General features: G+C 35.9%; 1 protein-coding gene across 2 annotated transcripts in view; it reads left to right on the forward strand.

Annotated features, from left to right (window-relative positions):
- The window catches only part of ABCI10 (ABC transporter family protein), a 181,567-nt gene that overhangs the window by 37,395 nt on the left and 131,094 nt on the right, over positions 1-13,078 (forward strand). The gene's annotated exons all lie outside the window — the stretch shown is intronic.

Here is a 13,078-nt window from a genome sequence, read left to right on the forward strand (position 1 = left end):
GTGGCCAGCTTATCGGTCAAGAGTAACTCCTGCGGTTTAAAATTTTAAAGAAAAGGAACGGATATGGGAATGGAATATCACTCAATCACAATGGAGCCAAATAAAATAAAATTATGATAATTATAAGGTTCCTCCTTTCTTATGACATTGAATATATTGGCATCATGGTATTGTGCCATCTTTACTTGCACATACATATATACGTACATGTGCATAGGTTAATTGTATATTTATTTTGCAACATAATATGAACATATACATATATGTGGATGCATACGTATGGATGTCCTAATATGATGGTGTTAGTTAGGAGACTTCACATGATCAAGGTAATAATCTATATTATTATAAATACTTAATGTTTTCTTGTTTTAAACCGACTAGGTAGCTCATGTTTGTCCAATATATACTCTTGCTTACCTAGTCAATAATTACTTAACCTAGATGGTTAGAACCCATACTTGATGGCCTATCGATGGACTTTTTTGGTGCCCCAATCCTTATATCCCGTATAGCAATGCTTTCCTCCTTTGTTTTCTCCTGCATCCAAAAGGAATATTTCCACGATAATAGCATATTTCTCAATTTAAAACAATATATTATAATAAAAAATATTTCATAATTATCACAATGGCTAACCACCAATACCAATGACAACTAGTTTATTTATAACTTCTTGAGAAAAATAATAATTATCATTTTCAATAAATTTGTAACTAAACCTTACAAGTCATCTTCACATGAATCCAAAGTAACGAGAATCGGAATCGTATCGGAATCGGCACGGCCGAATCGAATTGTGAATCGGGGGTGAATCGCCGGTGAATCGGTGATGAATCGGCAAATTTGAAAAAACCCTTTAAATGTAGAGATTTTAACAATTTAAGACTTATTTCATGCACCCTTTATTGAATATAACTTAAACACACTATAACATCATCAAATAGAAGTTGAAACTTAACATATATAAACATGGAAGTTTGTGTTTACCACATGGGGTAAAGAGTTTTTATAAGACAGCTTCACATCCAACACCTACTCCAAGTGCTTCAAAGCATATCACCCCTCTCGAAAGGCTTGCTCTATTGTTCTCTCCACCACAGACACTCCATGCCTGCAACAGCTTCAGGTCTCATCAACTGGTGAGACTTCCCACGACTGATAACCGCAACGACTGGGGGTCTAGGGGGCAACGCCCCCAGCGGGGTCGAGGGGCAGCACCCTCGCGGGGTCCTGGGGCAGCGCCCCGTCGCCAACCAAATTTGCACTCTGAAACCCACACAAAACTATATGGAACACAGTGTTTTTGTGATTTTCTTCTGATCCCACACTCTTTCTGGGAACCGCTGATGTTTTACTACCTGATTATGTCTTTCCCTTCCCTTGGGCATCATCCGTTATGCATTCTAAACATTTTTTATTTGTCGTCGTTTTTTTTTTATAACCTATGGTTCTTCTTTTCTCTTCTCCTCTCTTCTAGTCATGCTTAACAATTAGAAGGCCCTTTAGGGTTATAACGAAGAGGAAAGGTAAAAAAGAAAGCAAAAAACATAAGTGATTTTTTTATTATTTCCAACTAAACATGCATGCTGTTGCCAACCGATTTTTGGCGATTTCTAATGGCGATTCAGGCGATTTTTTGAGTGAATCGCCGATACATGTGATTCAGGCGATTCACCCGATGAAATCGCCGATCACGATTTCCGACTCCAAAAAAATCGGGGTGCATGAATCTGATCGCTGAATCGGCGATTCACGCGATTTCAGCGCGATTCTCGTTACTCTGCATGAATCAAACGATCAACCAAAATTTTCCATTTCTCATGATCATAACATTCAACTGTTTTTAACTATCTAACTGCCATCCACATGAAATATATGACAACTAAATGATTATTTTTAAGAGACAAGAATGTGGGATGTAACATTAAATTTCCAGGGATGAATTAAAACACTAAGCTCATAATAAAAACAACTGAATGCTGAGAATCCTTCTCAATAGAGACAACCTCTCAGCGAGGGCAATATTCTCACAACTTTGAGTATCATAATAAATTACAATTGGCTACAATGTTTGACCAAACAATGAGATGAATAAAAACATTAAGCTCATAATAAAAACAACTGAATGCTGAGAATCCTTCTCAATAGAGACAACCTCTCAGCGAGGGCAATATTCTGACGACTTTGATTATCATAATAAATTACAAGTGGCTACAATATTTGACCAAACAATGAGCTTTTCAGGCCACAGTGCTTCTTGAGCTTGCTGATCCTTTGTACAAGACTTGTCACTCTACCTCTGCCATACAAGCTCCTTGCGTCAATCTCAACAACCGAATTTATTTTTCTTTCAAAGAGAATTTAATTCCCTCTAAATGTCATTTCTTCCTCTTCGAAGAAATTGATCGCAATGACAATCCATATAGGCTCTTGCTCTGTAATGAAGTTATGTGTCACCAATTCAGTTCCATGACTGCAAGCAGTGTCCCCATGCTTGTTTATTTCTACAGCCTGCATGACTTTCTTACAAGATGCATTAAGCTCTACTTCCTTGAATTCCTATGGTATCATCCTTTTTTTTGATCCGTCCTAGAAGCATTTTGGAGAGATTAGTAGTAGTTCATAAAGTCAAACTATTCTGAAGAGAAGTATACAGATCAATGCTAAAAGCATAGGAGATTCACTGTTCCGAGTGATATCGTATGAATTATTATTAACCGCATAAAATTCATGATCAATATTTAAAGGTCCAATAATAAAACAGTCATCTCTTTGTTGTTGATCCCCAAACTTAATATCTCATAGCTTCTCAATATGGTAAGATTGAAATCCAGATAAATTACTCTCTCCACATATGGCAGGAAAACATTTTGTTATTATTTTTACAGTGAGGAAGCCAAACTCAACCATCAAACTTATTAGCGAAATGTGCATCCCGATGGATAATAAGGCTCTGACCAAAAGCATACACAGCTCCAATCTCCAGTCTAGTCGAGCTTTGGAAAGTCCATTTCCCATTATAAATCATTTAAGCAAGGTATTCTCTGCAGTGTAACAATTACATGCCATTTTTTCTGAAACTCCAGCAAGATGAATCCATGCACCCAGAAATGTCAGCCCTAATTTAATCTAATATTGTATTAGAAATTTAGAAGAATATGGTTCTGATATTCCCAAAAAATCTCTGAGAAAATGTGATCAGGTTGGTAAAACCAATACATATACAATGAAATGGTTCAAGTCTAGACATCTACATAGAATTTATAAATGAAACCTTGGATTTCTATCAATTGCTAAAAAATCTTATATGCTGTTATTCAACTTGGCTTTGGTACCATGTTAATTATTTTATACAAGGAATTAAAAATAACAAAAGAACATAAAAATGGAAAACAAAGACCCTCCTACTTGAGGGAGAAAAAAAAACCCAACCACATTCAAAAGTAATTGTTTATTTAAAAATCTCCAACTTTGAATACAAAACTCACACGCTTAATGAAGGAATGAATCCTCTCTGGGATTGTTTACACTTAACAAATACACATAGATGCCTGATTACAATATTGATCTAGTAAACAACAAAAATCTACTATGATAAATACAGAGAAATGATAATAACAAGGAATGACTGCAGAAAAACTTAGGCTTTGTCCAGATATAAATGAACATCAAATAATCACTGTTGAGAGTCACCAAAACATACTTGACTTGTGCATTCTTAGCAATTATGGGAAATCCAAACAATCTTGATCACCGTACTACTCTAGTGCTCTATATTCATTAATCCAGGATAGTGGTTACATAAGAGTGCCATTTCACCCTCAAAAAATATGGCAGCTATATGCTCTTCCGATATAGCAAATAACTCTAGCCTCTGAATACAAGAAGGTGACTTCGCATATACCAAAAGCCTTTTGAGTTCTCAATTTTGCTGGAAACAAGAATGCAATAGCATGTGGACCCTTAAATTGCACAAATTCATAATCCAATTTAATTGTCTTATAGGGCATTATTAATTAAGTTTTAAATATTTAATTAATTAATTAACTAATGTCCAATTAATTATCAAATGGCAATCTATTGCCAAATAATTAACAAGGTTGCATGGGGATGGGGGTACTTGGGTACTATGAGTACAGGTACGGGTACGGCTATTTTCCAAAAAAGGAAATGGGGGTACTTCAGTACATCAAACTTTTTTTATTTATATAATTTAATACTTATAGAAAATCTGAAATTATGAGTCATGACAATGGTTTTTTCAAAACAAGAACAGTGATAAAGTTTGCAACTGTAATGCATTGTTTTCAGTTTCAGATTTGCAATAATAATATTTGATAAATGTTTTGATGCATAACAGAGAAGGCTGACTTTAAACATGAACAAGAAGATCATAAATTATATAACAATGCCATATTGCAAATGATAAACTTCTGACTTGAACAGTGATAAAGTTTAATGTTAATCAATATTGAACTATAAGTTTCAAATTGATTACGTATTGAATTAAGCTTTATAAACAACAAGCTGATAAACAAACAAAACATTGATACAAATATCAGAAATCTTAATCAAGGTCCTTAGCTATGATGCTCCCCACTGAGTACTTGGTACTTGGGGTACGTGTACCTGGTACTTGGGTACATGGGTATGCGTACCAGGGGTGTAGGTACATGTACCCATGCAACCTAGATAATTAATTAAATCCCCCTTCCTCTATTAATTTAAGTAAATACACTTGCATAGTCAAATTAGTTCCTAAGATTCCCTTTCCCCGCTTTGATTAAATAAATTCCCTTTAATCAATTAGAGCACATGGCTACTAACTTTAACCCCTAACCGAATCCATCCTCTAACCACCTAACCCTTGATTCTGACTCAATCCAATCCATTCACAAATGCTAACCTCTCTTTTTAAGTTTATTATCCTTGATTAACTAATTAGCCCTCCACTCGTTCGCTCTTGTCCCATCACATCCTCCATAATCTCCCATTTGCCCTCTAATCCTAGCCTGATCACTTCCTAAACATTTGCACATCCTTAATCATGAGGATTAACAAATCCTATCTCGAACTAAGTCAATTCCGTTCACATCCTCGATCACAACTCCTCCACTTGTCAACCTTAAAGGCTCTTACACTGTAATAATCCTGGGAAATCCAAGTTAACAATGACATTAAAAATCCTATACATGTAACAATTATTATTCATTTATTAACCAAATATAATACATTTCTAAGCAGACTATGAATCTTTGTTACTATTGACTCTTTAAATTATTCTAAATCAAAAACAATAATAATTAAATAAAATAATCGACCATTATGAATAGTCAAAGTTAACAATTCGATAAATTGAAAAAACACGATCTATACTCGCCATGACCTTTCACGCAGAATTAAAAATGCATATAAATCCGCAATGAAAGGGAGGAAGGAAAGGACATGCGGAGAATACTTCAAACAGAGCACAGAAGGAAGAAGACGACATGGGAGTCACTAGTTTTCGGACGTCACATAAACATTGTAGAGAAGAATCACAAACATTGTAGAGAAGAATCACAGTCTACCATCATGCCTCCATAATAAGGATCAACAGAACTGATACAACATGGGAAGGAACGAATAGAGGATACCACTAGAGACACATACATCCCGTACTCTCAGCCATTCTTAAAACACACAGAAATAACGGGTCTTAGGTTGGAGTGAAGCAGTACGATCTACAAGGGGCATCGGTAAAAACTAATAAGGAGGACAAGATACATATACAAATAGGAATGATAAGAATAAATTAATAGAATCTCAAGACATTCCCAGTGTATATTATAATTCCTAAGGCAGAGATAGAAATCTCTGAAGGTCAGTATATACTGTAATTTAAGACATATGCATATGGGAAGATTGGATAAATGTCTAGGAGGCCTAGAATGAGGAAGATCTCTTCTAGGAAGAATGGAGAGATCTAACACAACTATCCATAAGGACTTGAGGAGAAGAAGCATAGTGGGAAGAAGGCCCTTAGTGAAGATCTCTTCTATTTAAATAGAGCCTCAAGAGGCCTACCTAAATGCCTGACCACAGACTCTTTCCTCAAGAAGGGAATTAGGATCCATAATGTTCACAAATTAAGCTTGTCTTGTTTAGCTGTAAATTTATATATATACATATTTTCTATTGGAATACTAACATACTTACAGGTTCATAAGCTCGGAGATTCAAAGATAACTCGGGAGACAAGGGACATTACCCCTCAAACCACATTCTTACATTGTTATACCCCACTCCCTCTTCCCAAAATGGTCACAATCCTCAAGGTTTGACCTTTGAGGATTTGAGACAAGATGTGCCTTTATGACATATCTCCCCAAACCCTAATGCCCTCTCAAACTCTCTCCTTGTGACACTTGTCACAAGGCTATGGATTTGAGAGAGCACAATCCATATACTTCCACTCAAATGCATCTTGACCACTCCTCAAGTTTGCAATCTTGACCGTTCATTTCACTTCCCCGTTGCCTATAAATTGAACCCTCATTGCTTCACAAATCATCCACCATTTCAAGCAAATCTATCATTTCCCTTTGAGATTTAAAGCATGACTCATAACATACTAATGCCAAAATTATCCTAGGATCCATATTCTTACACCATTGAAGCTTGAACAACTATCATTGAGCACACATCCAAAGCATTGGACACATCTCTAAATCAAGAAGGCTTCTTGGGTGTCTATTTTGGTTTGCATCCTCTTGTTTTGTTGCTTTCTTTTGTCTGAAAATCTTTCGTTGCCTCCACCTAAAAGGTCAGATGCTTTTATCACATGCATACACAGCACGAAGAGAGTTAAGTTTAAAATGGCAGGTATGCAGAAGATATCTCCTGCAGCTACAAACAACAACACTATGGCCCTTGGTCGACAGTCAACTGCACAGTCAACCTCAATGGCTGTTTCACAAGATTATGGAAATACAATAGGGGGTCAGGAAGGAGGAGAAGTATCTCAAGATGCTCAAATTGAGCCATATCAGCCAATGTGGGTGACAATGATGGTATTCTGGAAATTTCAGAGTATTTGACTGAAGATGTAAGGAGAAAAGCTGCAGAGAAATTCATAAAGATCATGAATTTGTTAAATCTCCTTAGTATAAGATGTTTGTATATGATGTGAAAGTGAAGGAGTTGGTGCACATGATTAATACCACAGATGAGGATAAGAAGGCTAAGGCATCAAAAACTTTCTGGAAGGAGGTCATAGAAGAGTTATGGACAATGACCCCCAAAGAGGGGAGGCAAATCTCGAAGGATGCTGGTTGTTTATTACTTCTGGGTTTGGATATATCAACTTGTATCATGTTTGATAATTTGAGAAGCTCTTAGAACTAAGTTTCAACTCCCATACTCTCAGAAGAAAACATATACATTAATTGCTAAAGCTGTTGGTAAATTCTTTCCTGGCAAGATCTTTAATGCTAAACAGTACATTGATCAAATGAGATGGTTAGATGGTAAATCTCCGAGAGAGACTTCTTGCAAGCAGATTTATAAAATATTGAATTATGATTTGGCCATCTTCAATATAATCAACCAGGTCTGGGGCTTTAGTTTGTCATTCACTAGATGGCAATTTGTCTTTGATTTATTTTGGCACTCTCATGTTGAGCCCAAGAAGGTTTTCTTTAGGTGGTTGCTGCTTCTTCAAAAGCTTTCTGTTGGTCATTTTCTTTCTCCTATGGGAAAGCAGTCTGTTGTTTGCTCTTTGTGCAATTGTTTAAAGTCTTTTGAACACCTTTTCTTTGAGTGCAGTTTTGCTTGCAAGGTCTGGTCTATGTGCTTTGCTAATCCTGTCAACTGGAAGCACAGACCTGGTCTGTCTAGGCATGAAATTATTGTTGGTTTTGTTGGTAAGTTTGATACCAAACTTAATGTCTTTTTGTTTCCTCTTACTAATGAAATTTTATGGCTCATTTGGAAGCAAAGGAATGAGGAAATCTTTCAGCTTAGACAGGTTCACCTTACTGGGTTTTCTATGAAACTCACCCTCTCTCACATAATGTCCTAGATCATTACCATTTTGGAGGTTTCAAGGGAAAGGTTTCTTTCATTACTCAAAGAAGGCAATATGTTAATATTCAAAGAGGATATCAATCTTTCCAACTTTGTGGCAGTAGAGACCGACACTAGAAACATCAATGTTGGTATTCAACATGATTCAACCCCCAACAATGTGGAGGGTGACATCAATAATCAGAACAATCAAACTAATATTCAAAATGAGGTCAGGAACACTCAGGAAACCGATACCAGCAATGCCCAAGATGAAGACTCCTTCTATGGAGATGGTTGGGATAATCCCATTACCAGGAGCAATTATAATGATGGTTGGAACTAGTTTTTAATTCTAATGCTGTTATCTTTTTTGACTAGAGAATATTGTAAATCTTATATACTTGCAAGTTGTAACTATTCTACTCACAGTCCGATGATAATCCTAGATTGAACTGATCGACATCATATTTTTGATGTATATTTTTTTGCTCCTGTAATACAGTTGATAAACTATCTCTAGTAGAAAAATAATTTGAGAAGATATGGTGATGTTGATTACAAAATCAATGATCAAGGGATGGACAAATTGTGTTATGGGTCTGAATTTAGACCAAATGACAATACCCCGGCACTCCGGTTTCTATATCCACCTGATAAGAGACCAATTAGCATTGAAAACCCATAGGATATCCTCAGGCAATTCATGATGTATAGGTTGGAGGATGTAACTTCAGAAACAGTTGCAAATCTGAACGTTGATATTTCACTCTTCAACAAGGCAAAGGTTGAAGAGCAAAACAGGTTGTAAATCAATCTGAAGAACAAAATAAAAGAACTTGAGGATCTTGTACAAGTAACTCTAGAAAAAGGCCTTCTATTGGAGGTTGATGTGAATATCTCTCAAACAAAAATCAATTTGGGGTTAGAGAAGGATATAAGGATAAAAGCAGAAAGACAATTGATTCTTGCGCAGAAAGACAATTGACGCTTGTGCAGAAAGACAATGTTTTCTTAAGCAGGGAAGTGAAGCTTTTTAAGTGTAAGCTGGTTCAAGGCCTGATCAAGCTTAAATTTTGGTACGTGTCCTCATTTGCGTACAATGTGGAACAGATATTAGGCTATCATCAATGTGATTCACAAACAAAGGAAAATGGAGATCCACCTGAAATTTGTCAATATTGGATCATGCAAGAAATTGTCAATTGTGCAGGCTGTGAAGGATCATGTTGTGGATAATGCTCAATGGGCTGAGATGTTTAAGGAAACAAATGACAAAGTTCTTGAAATGAGTGATTTACTGTTGCAACATCATACATATCATCTGCATATCTTAAAAGCATACAAGAGATTTAATGTCTTTAAGTCTATGTCTCCCCTTCCATTCGTAAAGGAAAATGACAAGGATAAAACAACAGATGAATGGAAGGCTTAGCTGGATGATATTTTGTTACTTGCAGTTGATAAATGCACTGATGATGTGGACAAATTGATTGAGCATTTTTTTGCCCAGTGGAATGGATTATATGAGCTAGACTTTACTTTTAGGCAACATAACAAATTGAATGCAGTTGTAGCAAGTTGAAAATACGATGACCATGTCAAAAGGTCTAATGACTTTTTGGCAAAAGAAATTTGACTGGTGGTTTGAGGAGATGTTTATTTTGTTTCCTCAGCAACATGCAAGGCTTGCATCTCTCTCTTCTATGAATCTTTTTCTTCATCTTTCAACTGATATGGTCATCAATCTCGATCAAATATTTCACAACAAATTGCAAACATGACAGGGTAACCATTTTGGTTGTCTTTTCTGTTTTGGGATTCCATGAATTTTAGACGCCTTAAAGTTAAGGCATATTTCAATGAATATCAGATCAATTTTTGACATCCATCGTCATCCATAGCTTTTTGTGTGCTCCTGCTGCTGTCAGCCTCATTGATGTAATCCTCCAGTCCCATAGCCCTTTTATTGGTGTTTTGTTGGACATTAATATCATTATCTTATCTACTAAGGGAAATTGTGGTTGATTGAACGGTTCTGACACTTTGGGGTTTTTGTACTTGTCAGACAAATAAGAAGACTAACTGTTATGTTTTGATGAATTGTAAATAGTAGATAAAATGGAAATTAATGAAAATCTCACCGTGTTTCATCTCATCTTTTGTTTCCTCACACTTTTATGAATTTTTTCTATCAAGGATAGGTTAACTTGTCTTTATAAACTTGGTATGGTTGTGTGATGGCATAGTTTTGGCTTCTTTCAAGGAAAGAATTAAAAACTTACAATTAATTTCAGGGATTGTGTGGGAATGATATTAAATCTCTAAAGTATGATATGTGGTGTGAATCATTGAATTCTCATGCAAGGCACATGCATAAGATAATAATGTATACAATATCATTTTGATTCATTAGGCATATGACTCTGTCACTAGGATTGAAGGCATTGACCTAAAATTTATCAAGTTTCATACGTGGTGTGAATCGTTGAATGCTCATGCAAGGCATGTGCATAAGATAATAATGTATCCAATATCATTTTGATTTATTAGGCATATGACTCTGACACTAGGATTGAAGGCACTGGTGTAAAATTTGTCAAGTTTCAGTAACCATCAAAGGAAAAATCTTCTTAATTTCCCGTTCGTAGTACGGTTATGTGATTTTTACTATTAGGATATTGTAAAATGATGGATTACTAAGATTAAGCCCATTCTATTTGCTGATATTATGCATTCTGACTAATTAATTTTGAGAGAAATTTGCTAAACCTACATTGTTTACTACCAGTGGTTTGTATTTGTTGATATTGTATTAAGTTTACCCACTTGGGTCTTGCAGAGCTCAAAGAGTAAGATGTCATCGGTAGAAATTGTGTATCGGCTGACGGGTCCCTTCGGGAAGGAAATTGTGTATCGGCCGACGGGTCCCTTCGGAAAGGAAATTGTGTATCAGCCGACGGGTCCCTTCGGGAAAGTTCTTGTTATGTAGCTGACGGTAAATAGTTTGTAGCGGACATGATGTATCTGGCCGACGGATACCTTCGGGAAGGTTCTTCGGAAAGTATTTATAACCCCTTCGGGAAGCATTGTAAGGAACACATATCATCAGATATCATTATCATATGAGAAAAGCATGATGTACTGTTGGTATATGCGAATAATAATAAGAGTTCTGCTATTTGCTGTTCAGTGTTCGTGTCTATTTCCTGTGTGCGTTGCTTAATTAATCCATATGGTAAACATAGGAGTTTCTCATTTCTTGAGAAATCCTTGCTTATTGTGTTGGGTGGATATTTTGCAACTGATAGTTTTCGGAAAAATCCCGCCGCAAACTAGGTAGACTAGCCACAACGTGTGAGACAAAGTCTTTCCTACCTTAAAAGGAAGGCTCCCCCTTCTCACCGCTCTTTAGATCAACTCAAGGTAAGCAAGAAGTTGAGAGATTTGAAAGGGTATTACCAATATTCTTTCCTCTTAGTTTTCAAAAAATAATCCACTTCTTGTAGAGAGAGTAATGGGCAAAATGAAACTTCTATCTAAAGTTGTAAACGGTGATACTGATAAAGTAACACTAACTCAAAGGCTAGCTGAAAGTGTACAAGTTTGGCTCTAGGTCCTATTTTAATCTATTCTATAAGAAAAACATCTACCACTGGGGTGCAAAGACTTCTAGAAGTAGGGGAATTCTAACTATTTTTCATGAATTTGAGATGGTAATACATGTTACAGCCAAAACTTCTAGTCTATGTATCACCATAATCGCTCCCAGTCAAAGCTTCGGCTCCAATTACTTCTCAACTCACTATGCTCTTATTATTGAACACACAATAATAACATGAATCAAAGACAATAGGCACAAATTACAGTCAAATCTTCTAATTTGTTCTATTACAATTGCTTCAAGTCAAAGCTTCAAATTCAGTTGCTTCTTTTATTCTCTTTTCTCCCAAATTCATATTACAAAATCAAGTTATGCTTGCTCAAGTTTGGTAGAGCTTTCTTGCATACAACAAAAGATGATTTTTACAATGAGGGGGCACTCCTTTATATAGGCAAAGGAGTTGAGAAAAAGATGGAGGAAAAAATGGGAGCAACTCAATCAACTTTGACCCGGTCTAACTAACAAGAGAAATGATTGGATTACATGTAATTACATATTTTCATGTAATACATCCTCTTCAATCCACAAACATGAAAACAATAGAAGGAAGAAGACGGAAGAAAATTCAAACAATCTTTGGATTGTTTTGAAGGGCCTTGTACTTGGCGATGTTATCCTGGATGATTACGGGGTCGAGAGTTCTTGTATTTTGTGCCACTACATTCACCTTGATAACCATGGCGTTGCGTCTTTTGATAGCCTCTAACTCTCTTTGATGGATTTTCCGTTCTCATTTGAAATCTTGATGTGATCAATCTTTTTTTCGTTTAAGTTGTCGTGAATTCTTCTTTGTAGATCAGCACAAACTAGAGTCTCTGACACTTTGAAGACCTTCTCAATGGTGTCCAAATGTAAACTCAGAACAACTTTCCCACCAGCATTTGCAACTTCTTATTTTTTTTGAAACAAAGTGCTTGGCACATTCCCACATGAATTTAGGTTCTTGGACAATGATTGGAAACATGAAGATCAAATGAACTACTGCTTCTTGAGAATCAAAACATGCCTTCTTGACGGGATATCTCTATTCTTTGAAGAAGTTTTGACATATCTTGAAGAGTGTGCTGCAACATGAAGATGATAACATTTTCCAATGAGATTGAATCCTTGAGAACTTTAGGATTTGAGTTACAATAATGAATCCATGATGTAATAATCCCTATCTGATTATAGCTTAGATAAACACTAATTCCCTTTACCTATCAAAGATTTTTCATTTGATTAAACACTTGGCAAGCACTCAAATAATTAAATTTTGGCAATTTTCTAAATAGTCTTAATGATTGAATTGCAAACTATCCTTCAAGCCACATAACAATGAAATACTAAACTTCTTATCGCACTCTAAATTTATCTTGCAAACAT

The sequence above is a fragment of the Cupressus sempervirens genome, chromosome 10, assembly GCF_028749045.1.
Source record: "Cupressus sempervirens isolate cs-2001-9-10 chromosome 10, ASM2874904v1, whole genome shotgun sequence".
Lineage (NCBI taxonomy): Eukaryota > Viridiplantae > Streptophyta > Pinopsida > Cupressales > Cupressaceae > Cupressus > Cupressus sempervirens.